The sequence below is a fragment of the Coturnix japonica genome, chromosome 29 (assembly GCF_054131305.1).
Source record: "Coturnix japonica strain WE chromosome 29, WE-NBRP24, whole genome shotgun sequence".
NCBI lineage: Eukaryota > Metazoa > Chordata > Aves > Galliformes > Phasianidae > Coturnix > Coturnix japonica.
This window is the reverse complement of record NC_140691.1, coordinates 7,224,707-7,235,697: the sequence shown is the minus strand read 5'-3', so window position 1 is coordinate 7,235,697 and position 10,991 is coordinate 7,224,707.

Below are 10,991 nucleotides of genomic sequence, written 5' to 3'. Positions count from 1 at the left end.
TAAGTATGTGTTAATAAAACTTACAGCTGATCTTTTCAAATTCATATGAAGGCAGGGAGGGATTGAAAAGCAATTCCAAGTGTGGGACTTCATTCCACAAGCCGGTATTTTGTAGCTTCTGAGAATTAAATACTTGGAAATGTGCTGCTGCTGGGGAGGAGTGGGGCTCGGGGCGTGGGGTGGAACAGCCCCATGGATGGATCCTGCATCTTTGGACTCGTATCTTTCTGCTCTCAGTTTACCAGGTACAGGGGGTGCTGCTTCCTGCTGTGCCTGCTCCTGGAAGCAGATGTGGTGACAACATTTACGTCCTGCAGGGACGCTCAGACCCACAGCATGGTGCTGTTGGCAGATGTAAAAGCACTCTGTCATCCTCAGGTGCATCTGAGCTGAATGGGCAAAAAAGTATCTGCATAGGGCCTTGTTAGCAGAAAGGAATAGATAATGTGCTTCTATGAGAACAAATGGGTTTTGCCCCCTGTGTAGCCTCTGCTATCAGCTCACGTGTGTGAGATACAGCTGTCATTCCCTTTGTGTGTGACCAAAGCACACCATTACCTGCAGCAGTTTCCTGTGTGCCTCTTCCTGTGCAGTGGATTACGTGTTATGGAAGTGAAAATCTCTTATGCTACAGAGAATTCTGCTGTTCATCAGCTCATTGTAAGCAGAGAAATGCACCCCCCACCAGAGCACGCCTTGCACTTCTGTAGCAGGGGAAGCCCATCTCCGTCCCTGAGCAGCACTCGGCGCTGTGTGCTTTGCCTGTCCTGGGTCTGCAGCTTCCAGCCCCACCTTCAGTGGGGGTTCCACCTCCAGGAGCGATGTTCAATCCCTTGCTGTTGAGTTCTTTGCGTGTATCAATGATCATTTCAACAGCTGCAGCAATGCTGGGGAGCTGGGAGTCGGTGATCACAAAGTAATTTGTTCCTGTATTGCAATATCATGTCATGGGCGTCTGATTACATCGTTAGTTTATTGATGTTAAGTGAACTGAAACCAGCAGTGGATGTTATTCTCTGGCATAAAAGTTGTGTCGTATCCTCCTGTTCCCGCTACTGCAGAACCACCAGATCTTGTTTTACATAAGCGTGCACCCAGCCATGTCCTGCTCCATTGGGGCAGCTTGCACAGCCTTCATTTCCCTTCCTCTGAAGCAGAGGTTTCTGTCTCCATGTTCTGCCACTCATTTCCCCAGGATGGTTGCATTCAGTATCTTTCAAAATACTCTCAGCCAAAAGCGAAGCTTTTCTGGACACTTTGACTGCAGAGTGACTCAATATTTTCCACTTGCTCTAAAATAGGGCAGCAGAAGCACCCGGACAAGAGCACTGAAGTCAGAAGTCCCTTGAAATGAAGCAGTGCAGTCAGTCTGTGATTGCAGGGCTCAGAATGTCACATTTCTTTTCCTTGACCTCCTAAACACTGAAGCTGTGGAACAGCGTCAGCTTTTCAGTATTGCCGTGTTCTTCCACCTGCTTTGCATTGTGTGAGCGCAGGGTAATGGCTGCACCTCTCCTAGAGCCCATTTAGGGGCTGACTGCTGCTGGCAAGGGTCTCTTTCTGGAGATCCCCCCTTGGTGCAGCTTTCCCATGTGAATCCGAGATCTTCTGCTCCAGGTGAGCGATCTTCTTCCCTTCCTTTATAGCACCTCTGTTGTGCCGCTCCTGTCATTGCACAGAGCTGGGGCTGCCCTGTCCCAGTGCAGAGTACAGCACTTCCCTTGTTAATCCTCATGTGGAGCCTAATGCACATCCCACTAACTCGTCAAGCTCTCACTGCAAGGCCTCCCTACACTCCAGGGAGCCAGCAGCTCCCACTATTTAGTGACATCTGCAGCTTATGCATAGGACCTTGCATAGGAATTTTCTTCCTGCTCTGTAGCGGGTGTTAGGATGGCACCCACTTGTAGGAGCACAGAACTGGGAGGGACCTGCTGACTCAGCAGCCCATTCCTCAGCACTGCAGGCAGTTGCATTACAGAAGCTGCTTCATAAATGTATCAGGCTTTGTCTTAAAGCCATTACTTAAACCTCTTGCGTCTGCTCTTCTAAAAGTGACCTCCTCCTGAATTCCACTTTCTTTTTTTTTTTAACTTGCAGCCTGTTTTTACTGGTTTGTTCTTGTGCCAGCATTGACTTTTACTCCAAGTAACTTCTGCCTCCATGAGATATCTGTGCCTTTGAAGTATTAATAGAAACCAGTCCTGCCTTTGGTCTCCATTGTGTTGGTGGCACGAGCCGAGCTCTGCTCGCTGCCTGCTGGAGGAGGGTCAGGTTGGAGTGCCCCATGGAGGGATCTGTGTGCAGCTGGTTTGGGTGACACTTGGCTGTGCCTGGTTTGATCCCTGGGCGTGTGGGGCTGCAATAGCAGGTGGCTTTCCTGGAAGGCTTCAGCATGAATTGGAGTGTTGCACTGTTCAAAATGACAATGGTAGGATTTATCTGGTGTGATCACCCTGCGTGTTCACCTGTGTGACATCCTGTTGGCTGGAGATGGCAGCACGTCTGTCTGTCTCCTCACACTGTGTTGCAGCTGACCTGGGGCTCATCTTTGCTTTGTGCTCAGCTCCCTTCTCTCAAGTCTTCTCATTGCAGTCACGATGTTTGCATGCCCTTGCCCAGTCCCAGCTCCTCTCTGACCATCAGCATCGCTTCGTTCCTCCTGTGTGATGTTTTGATTCTCTTCATGAGTGGCATCTCCCAGTCCGGTCTCATCTGCTGCACTCGAGTAGCACCTCCTGCCCTGTCAGCCCCACTTACCACAAGGCTGCCTTGAAGAGCTCTGTTAGCTGCCCGTGCTCCCTTTGTGCTCCTCTACAGTGATCCATGGTGTGCGGGGGCAGAGCTGTGTCAGGGCTGAGAAGAGCCCATCTGCCTGCCCTGGCTCTGCCATAGCACCAGGCCTGCTTCATGGAGAGCATTTAAAGGGCAGAGCATCTCATTCTTCAAAAAAAGGCTCAGATCCCTTGGAATAGGAATCCAGGAGATGCTTTTATTGATATATGCCAAAATAACAGCATTTGATTTCACAGAAGCATTTGAAGACCAATCTACAACTATAAAGTAGCTAACACATAAAAGATGTGCTTGTGAATCCTTGAAATTAGCAAGAGAAGCAAAAGCCCTTAAGGGCTGCAGTTGTCAAGGGGATGTTATTTAACTGAGGCTGTGTGCTCCTGTGCAGGTGGAGGTGTTCCTTCAGAGGAGTGTTTCTCTTTGGGGAGGATAGCAAAGATTTGAGCGTGGGGTGTAGCTCAAAGCATCTGCCCACCAGGCAGTACTGCGTCCTGCCACCAGTGGGTTCTGCCCTATTTCTTTGTCTTGGCCTCCTAAGACAGAATACTGTCAACGTAACTTCCCGAATTGCCAGTTAATTACTGCCCCAAATTGTGAGTTGGAGGCTGCACAGCCTGCATTGGCTCCCTGGCTGACAGCCTTCCTGCAGGTGGGGAGTGGAATGCGGTGTGAGTCCTTCCTGCCCTGCAGACAGCCCCCTCCTCACAGGCACCTGTGCGTCCAGCTGTGCATCCAGCTGTGCGTCCAGCTGTGCGTCCAGCTGTGCATCCAGCTGTGCATCCTCCCTGTTCTCCCGGGCAGTGCATCCCAGCGCTGCTCTCTGCCCAGCCGCAGGGTAAGGTGACGGCTGAGCTGCTGCTGTTCCCGTCAGCATGTAATACGTGCTGCCAGCCAGCCCAGATTAAGACCTTATAATAAGATTTCTGCATATATGCACACCTAGCTCACTCTGCCTGATTTATTGTTAATATGATATGATGGTTTCTGACCGCATGCTACTATTTTTAGTCATTTTCTTCCTCTGAAAGCCAGTAATGCAGGAAGCTCAGCCATCTCCAGTGTACCGCTGCTTTGCAGAGGAATACTCGTTCTTTCACTTAAGATGATTTTGTGCTCGTTGTTTTCCATTTAACGATGAGCGTGTGAACCATGGTGCTGGTTGTAACCTTATCCTGAGATGTTAGAGACCAGCGATCCTGCTTGAAATCCAGGGAGAGGCTCCAGCAAGACTAATTTGTATGTGTACAGTAGCATCATGTTCCATCATTACTAACTGTTTAAAATATATCTGGCTCCTATAACTGCTGGAAAATTATCCTTTGAAAGCAAGTATGAAGGGATTGGAAAAAATAGTAATGCTGTGCTCGGCTTTGCTCTCCCAGGACAAGTGGGAGTGGGCTCTTTGTTCTTCCAGTTCACCCATTGATTTCATTGTAGTGGGGTAGAAAAGAAAGGAAGATTTTCCCTTCAACATCATTTGAATTACCTGTTCCTGAGGCCTCACTTCTTGAGCCTGTCCAGGCTCCATGGCATCCCTTCCTTCTGTTCTGGTGCAGTTTGTAAACATATGTGTGGAAAATAGATAGCTGTGTGTTACTGTCAGTTAACATCTGCAATGTTGAAGTCACCCATAAGGACCAGGGCAGCTGGGTTTCAGGTCTCTCTCAGTTCCTTAGAGAACAGTGCCTCCATGTCCCCATGCTTGCTGGGTGGCCACTCCCATGGCACCCACTTTATTTGCTTGTCTTGACTTTCTGATGCAGGGGGAGACACTGGCTGGGAGATTCTGATGGAGGAACAGCCAAGAAGCGTTTTGGAGCCAGACAGAGTGAGGAGCCGTTGGGTCCCTGTGCCCAGAGCTGGTGTTCGATCTCCGTAGGAGATGGAGCAGGATATTGCTGCAGTGCACTCACCTGAGATGCTCTTCTTCCCTGAGAACACTTAGAGTGGCATTAATTTTTAATGCTGCTGTCTCTGTTTCTTCTCCACGTGGTCGGCTCATTGCTAGTTTGCAGTTTGTTTGAGTACTTTGAGGCTGCAAGACAGACAGGACTAAGAAGAGCCTTAGTGTGGAATGTTTAATCTTCCAATCGGTTTCACTAAACTAAACCAAAGCAACGGTAGCAAATCCAGGAATCCTATTAAAGTTGACCTACATAGTGGGAATAAAATTGGTCTCCTGCTTTCTTTTGCTTCCTGTTTTACTGTTGAGAGTTCTGTGAATGTTTTCCTTAGAGTCAGTTAAAGTTTATTGCTACTCCAAGCACAATTCCTGCCTGGCTGGGTGGCACACGCCTGGGTGGGGAGCTGGGAAGAGATGGGCACCTTGTGCCAGGAGAGCTGCACAAGAGTGAAAGCCAAGCAAGTGAGAACGGAGAGGGATTTAGCGCTGGGCTGTAATTGGAAGTTTGTCAACAGAGCATTAGCATGGAGTGCTTCCAGCAAACCCTGAGAGGGGGCAGAGGGAAATACTGCTTTTCTTAGCATAGCTTCAACCAGTCCAAACCAAGTGAAATGGCTTCTTTAGGCCTGTTGCTCAGTGTGGCTGTCTTGGTTAGAACTTTTTCTTTTTTACTGATGCCCAGAGAAGACTGGCCGGGATTTTCTTGCTGTGAGGTCTCATCACTCACTGCTTCCATTCTGCACCAATTGAGGCATAACTCAACTTACAGAACTGAAAAAGTAAGACTCAAGTTTTTCTTAGCAGCTCTGGAGCTGAATGTGCCATCCTTATAGAATCACCTGTCAAAGTTGCTCTGGTTTTTACCATGTAACTCTCTACCCCTTCTCTGATGTGTGCCTGAAAAAACCTCTGGTCTGAGATCTGGGAAGTGGATTGCAAAGGAGACTGTGAGGTGTGACGGTTGTGGGTTGGTTTTCCACAAGGCTTTTATGTTTCCTGCAAAATTTAGATGCAACATCATTAATAGTGGGAACTTTCTGATGTCTGAAGGAGATTTCTGACGTAGGCACTTCTAAATGCGTGACCGTAGACACAGAATTTGGCTTTTCTGACATAAAACTAACAGGAATCCAAATTCAGCCTAGCATGATAAAGGTGTTGTTGAAGATGATGGAACCGTGTTGGTTTACATAACTTGCATTGGCCAGCAGATTATATCTTAATGATACACAAAGTACATCTTTTACTTTATTTTAGAAGATAAGTATTTCTAGCTTGAGTAAATGCTGTTTTAACTTAAAGCACATAGAAATTCTTATCTCTTGCTTTTTTTGTGTGTGTACATATATATGTGTATATATACGCACACATAGTATAGGAGGAGAGAAGAGGAAAAGTCAAATACGTTTAGGTCTGTTCCTCATCCTTGCTTCCTTCTCTGGTTTTTCCCTGTACAGAAGTTCATAGAGTTTGAAGATGCACTGGAACAGCAGAAGAAAGAGCTACAAATCCAAGTGGAACACCTTGAATTTCAGACTCGACAGTTGGAGCTGAAGACCAAAAACTATGCAGATCAGAGTAAGCAAAGTTGTGCACCAGATACGATTATGTAGTTTGCTTTCCATGAGCATATACTTGCAGATATTCTTCATGTGCTGTTTTTTCTTGTTTGTTTTAATGTAGTTTGTGGAAAGCCTGAAATCTGTGGCTGTCCCTTCCTTTGGTATAAAAATCAGAGCAATCTACAGGGTGCGACATATCCACACTAGTGTAGTGCAGGTTTCATTGCTTCTCTTGCATGGAGCATGTCTAGATCTGTATGTTAGCTGATGGGTGGAATCTTTTCTTGGCAGTTTCACGGCTGGAGGAGCGTGAATCAGAAATGAAGAAAGAGTATAATGCTTTACATCAGCGTCACACAGAGGTAAGCTGTTGCCTGATTCCTTCCAAATAAACAAACTCTTAGCTTACCCATAAAACCACATCAGAGAATTGGGTTTTTCATCCTGACAGTGACTAGAGCTTCAGAAACTTGAGAGCATCAACATTATCTGAAGGGAGGGTGCAAGGAGGATGAAGCCATGCTCTTTTCAGTGGTGCCCAGTGCCAGAACAAGAATCAGAGGGTGCAAACCGGAACACGGGAGGTTCTGTCTGAACATCAGATAGCACTTTTTAAAAGAAATTTTAAGTAATTGGAAGTAAATGCTGGAAAACAATATTCAAAAAACAGAAATAACAGAATATCCCAAGTTGGAAGGGACCCATAATGATCATGGAGTCCAATGGAGTCTTTTGTTTTATTCTGTTTGCCTCACGTATTTTTTCCTCTTCTCAGATGATCCAGACCTATGTGGAACACATCGAACGATCCAAGATGCAGCAGGTTGTGGGAAATAATCAAACTGAGGGCAGTGTACCTGGGAGAAGGTAGGGCCATAACCTCTCCATATAATGTTTGCCATCCAGGAACTTATCAAATGAGTGCATATTTGCAAGAGAAAGAAACCAAAGGATCTTTCCCTGTGGGCATGGATTGTACCTGAAGCTTTTTGTAATGGGTTGAGGGTGAGTTGTGGATAAGTTCTCTAAGGTTTGACAGAGAGGAGTTTTTTGTGTTCTGTTACAAAGCTTAGACTTCATTGTGCTGCTGCAGATGGACGTCTTCTGGAAAGCAACGTTTGTGTTCTCAGGTATCATGTATAAGACTGATCCATAAAATGGATGGGGATGGAAGAGAGTGTTCATTTGTGTGTGTCTGTGTGCATGTGTGATAGCCAGCGAAACTGGAGTAGTTAAACGCATTAGCCTTTATGTAACTTCTTCCCCAGTTTCTTAAGGGAAGATTTATCTGAGTCAGTCACTCAATAGATCTACTTATGCCCATGAAAGTGCTTTGTTTTTTTCCCCTCTGTTTTCATAGCACCAAAGTGATCAGAGCCAGCCTCTGTTTAAAGGAATGGCAGTAGCAGGAAATGAAGTGCAGTATATAAAACCACTCTATTAAAACCACATATAAAAAGATAATTTCAAATGAAGAAAAGAAGAAATATTCTTCCTATTTTATAAAAATAAGGTTATTTTAGTACCTTCTGTTTAGATCCGTAACATTTAAATACTAGTGTGTCCATTAGGTTTGGGATAAAGAAAGTGGAAGGAAGTGTCAGGTCTTGAAATAAACAATATAAGCTCTCTGGAAGCTGTGGCTTCCTTTTGCTGGGTTGGAGTGCCTGGGAAGGAATTCAGATCATCAAGGTTTTGGTTGTGTATTGTAAAACAGCAGAGGAGAGAGCAAGAGAGACACAAACTGCTCCCCGATTCCTTGCAGACGTGATGTTCCTTCCCCAGCCAGTGCTTGGCCTCCTGCCCGAGCATCGTGCTGTGAGGGGAAGGTTTGGGGGTCAGCCTCTGGTTCTGTGCTGGTGCCTTACTGGTGTGAACACAGGGCTGCTGGGGGGAACGGGAGTTTTGTTCACAGCTGTTGGTAACGTAACATTGTGTTAGAAGGAAGGGAGGATGCTGAAGGAAAATGGGCTCTGTAACTGCAGAACATCCATGTTTGAGACTTCTGCTGGGCTGTGTGCCTCTGCTGTCAGATGTCTCTGTACAAGCTCTTAGGCACACCCATGGTGAAGGAGAAACAGGGTGGATTAGGTCTTTGTTCAGTCCAACTCACCTCTCCCACCTACCTGAAAGGTATGAATGTTTGTAGGAAGAACAGCTGTGCTGATGTGTGCGTTTCTGTCTTGTTGCCATCTCCATGTCTCAGCTGGGAACAGGGGGAGCTGGGAATTGCTGAGCTGGCAGGGTGCAGCATTGCAGGAAGCCAAGTGTCAGTGTGTGGTCCTGTTTCTTTTGTTCTGCAGAGAGCAGCTCAGCTCTCCTGCCATGGAGAATATCCAGCAGTGTTTCAGGGGCAGCAATATAGCAGTTTGAAGCAGTTATACCCTAAACTCCAGAGGCAGAGAGACTTATCTAGGCTTTCTCCTGCACAAACTCTGAAGGACAGCACAAATCTGTAGCGGATCTAAAAGGAACTGGAATAGGAACATTCTGATCTGGCTGAGTTCTTTCCATATAGTAAGTTCTCAGTGCTGTGTTTTCTGCAGAGCAGTAAATTGGTGTCATGTCAGAGAGTGGCTTAGAAAAATAAAACTGATTACAGAATACAGTGTAACCCTTTCCCATCTGAAGGTAATGCTTTTCTAGCAGACCAGTGGAAAAATATAGAAATCTATACAAGGAAAGAAGAGCAGAAGCTGGATGGTGGCCTCTGTAGGTGAATGGAGGCAGGCATGATGGGTATGGAAAGAGAAGATATGGGGTGAAAAGAACCAGTAGGTTGTTAGGATTGTGAGAGTGTGTGTTCCTGACAGCTCCCTCAATAGGTTGTTTCTGTTTTCCTCTGCCCCAAACCAATCCTGATCACAGCTGTAATGGTTGGAGTGTGTTAGGCTGGTTGCCCCCCCACACCCCGTTCTCTGGTATGAAGGACAAACCTTGCACTGAGGATTGTCTCTATGTTGGAGGGATGCTATTCCATGTAACGTGTTGCTAGTTCCTGGAAGAATGGGAAGAAAGAGCAGCTCTCTGTGTCTGTCACAGCCCTTGCCAGGCCTCCATCTGAATCTGTAGGAACAGCAGCTGGGAAGTGGGTCGTTTTCCTTCATTTCAAGCTTTGGGCTGTTCATGTGTGCTGTATTTGTGTATGTTTGTGCCTTTGAGGGTTGTGTGGTCCTGTGTCTGCACAGCTGCGTGTGGGTGAACACCAGCACTTGTGAGTTGGTACACTGATGTGTTTTGGGGGGGATATGGGTGTAATCTCTCAATGTCTTCCTACATGTTTGTGAGTGCATTTGGTTACCTTCACCTGTGGATGTGCTTGGGTGTGTTTTATATGGTAGACTGTGTAAATACATATTTGCATAAGGCTGTAAATGCACCAAGGGTGCTTCCTTGTCACTTGAGAGAAGATGGTGCAAGAACTGCTGAGGGGTGTGTGTGTCTGCTGCCATCTGAGGAGGGGAATGGGTACAGTGCACACCTCCAAGTAGTATGAATAAAAGTGCATGCATTCGCTGTCTCTGATAGGGCTGCATGTTTGCATGACCTTCATTCTCTAATAGTTGTTGTTGTGTTTTTTTGTTGTTTTTTTTTTGTCTTGCTTTTTGTGCAATTGCTGCTCTGTTTTGGCTGTTACGTTTGTTGCTGCAGTCATCGCCAGTCATGGAGGAAAAGGTAAATCCTACTGCTATTTGTTAATCATAGTTCTGGAGGTTGCTGTTGGGTGGTCGTGGTGTGATGCTGAAAGGTTCTGTGCTGGCCTATTTGCCCTCTTTGTGTACTGACATCTGCATTAGATTCACTCACATGGCACACTTCCCTTGGCTGGTGCAGAGGGAGCCAGCAAGCTGCTACATCAGGAAGGAGCTCATGCACCCAAAGCAGAAGGGGCAGAGGCTGGATTCCAAACTGGGATCATCCCTGTGTGATTGGACATTTGCACTTCACCTTCCAGATTACTTTAAAAAGTTGTCTTTTCTCCTTTAAATTAGAATCATCAAATCACCAAGGTTGGAAAAGATCCCCAATGATCCAAGTGTCCACCTACCACCAATATTTCCCTTCTAAACCATGCCCTGCCTACCGCATCTACACATTTCTTGAGCACTTCCTATATGAGCACAAAATACACCTCTTTTCTAAGCAGGGCAGGAAATGCGTGTCACCAGTAACTGTCAGAATGCACATCTGACTTTGGCTGAGGCAGTGAGTTCTGCACCCTCAGCCTACAAAGAGGGCTGTTGCCACCTTGCAATGATGGCAAACCTAGTAGTTCTGTTACATTTTCTAAGCTTTAAGGTCTTACAGGAGGAGCATTCTGATCCAGGTTTTGGCTACTGCAAGCCCTTATAGAGGCTTTTGCTGTTTTCCTCACAACATGAGGTGGAACTAACCAAGTGCTCAGAGTCCCCCTGGACCAGAAGGACGTGGGTGTATGAAAGTCACTCCAAAGGGCTGTAGTCAGCACTGAAAATTTATAGCAACCCTGAGGATATTCTGAACTACTCTGGGGACTGGTAACACCAACGTCAGGACTGTGAAACTGAAGTTATCTTTCCTGCAGTTTTTCCTTGATGGGGCACAGTAAGCAGCCATTCCAAGCAGGAGCCATGCTGGCACAGCGGTGCAGTGCGCCGTGTCAGCTGGACAGTGCTCAGAATGGAAAGGCTGAGCATTGGTCTCTTCCGTTAGACATTTTGCTTTCACTTTGTAAATGAACTCTTTTCTGC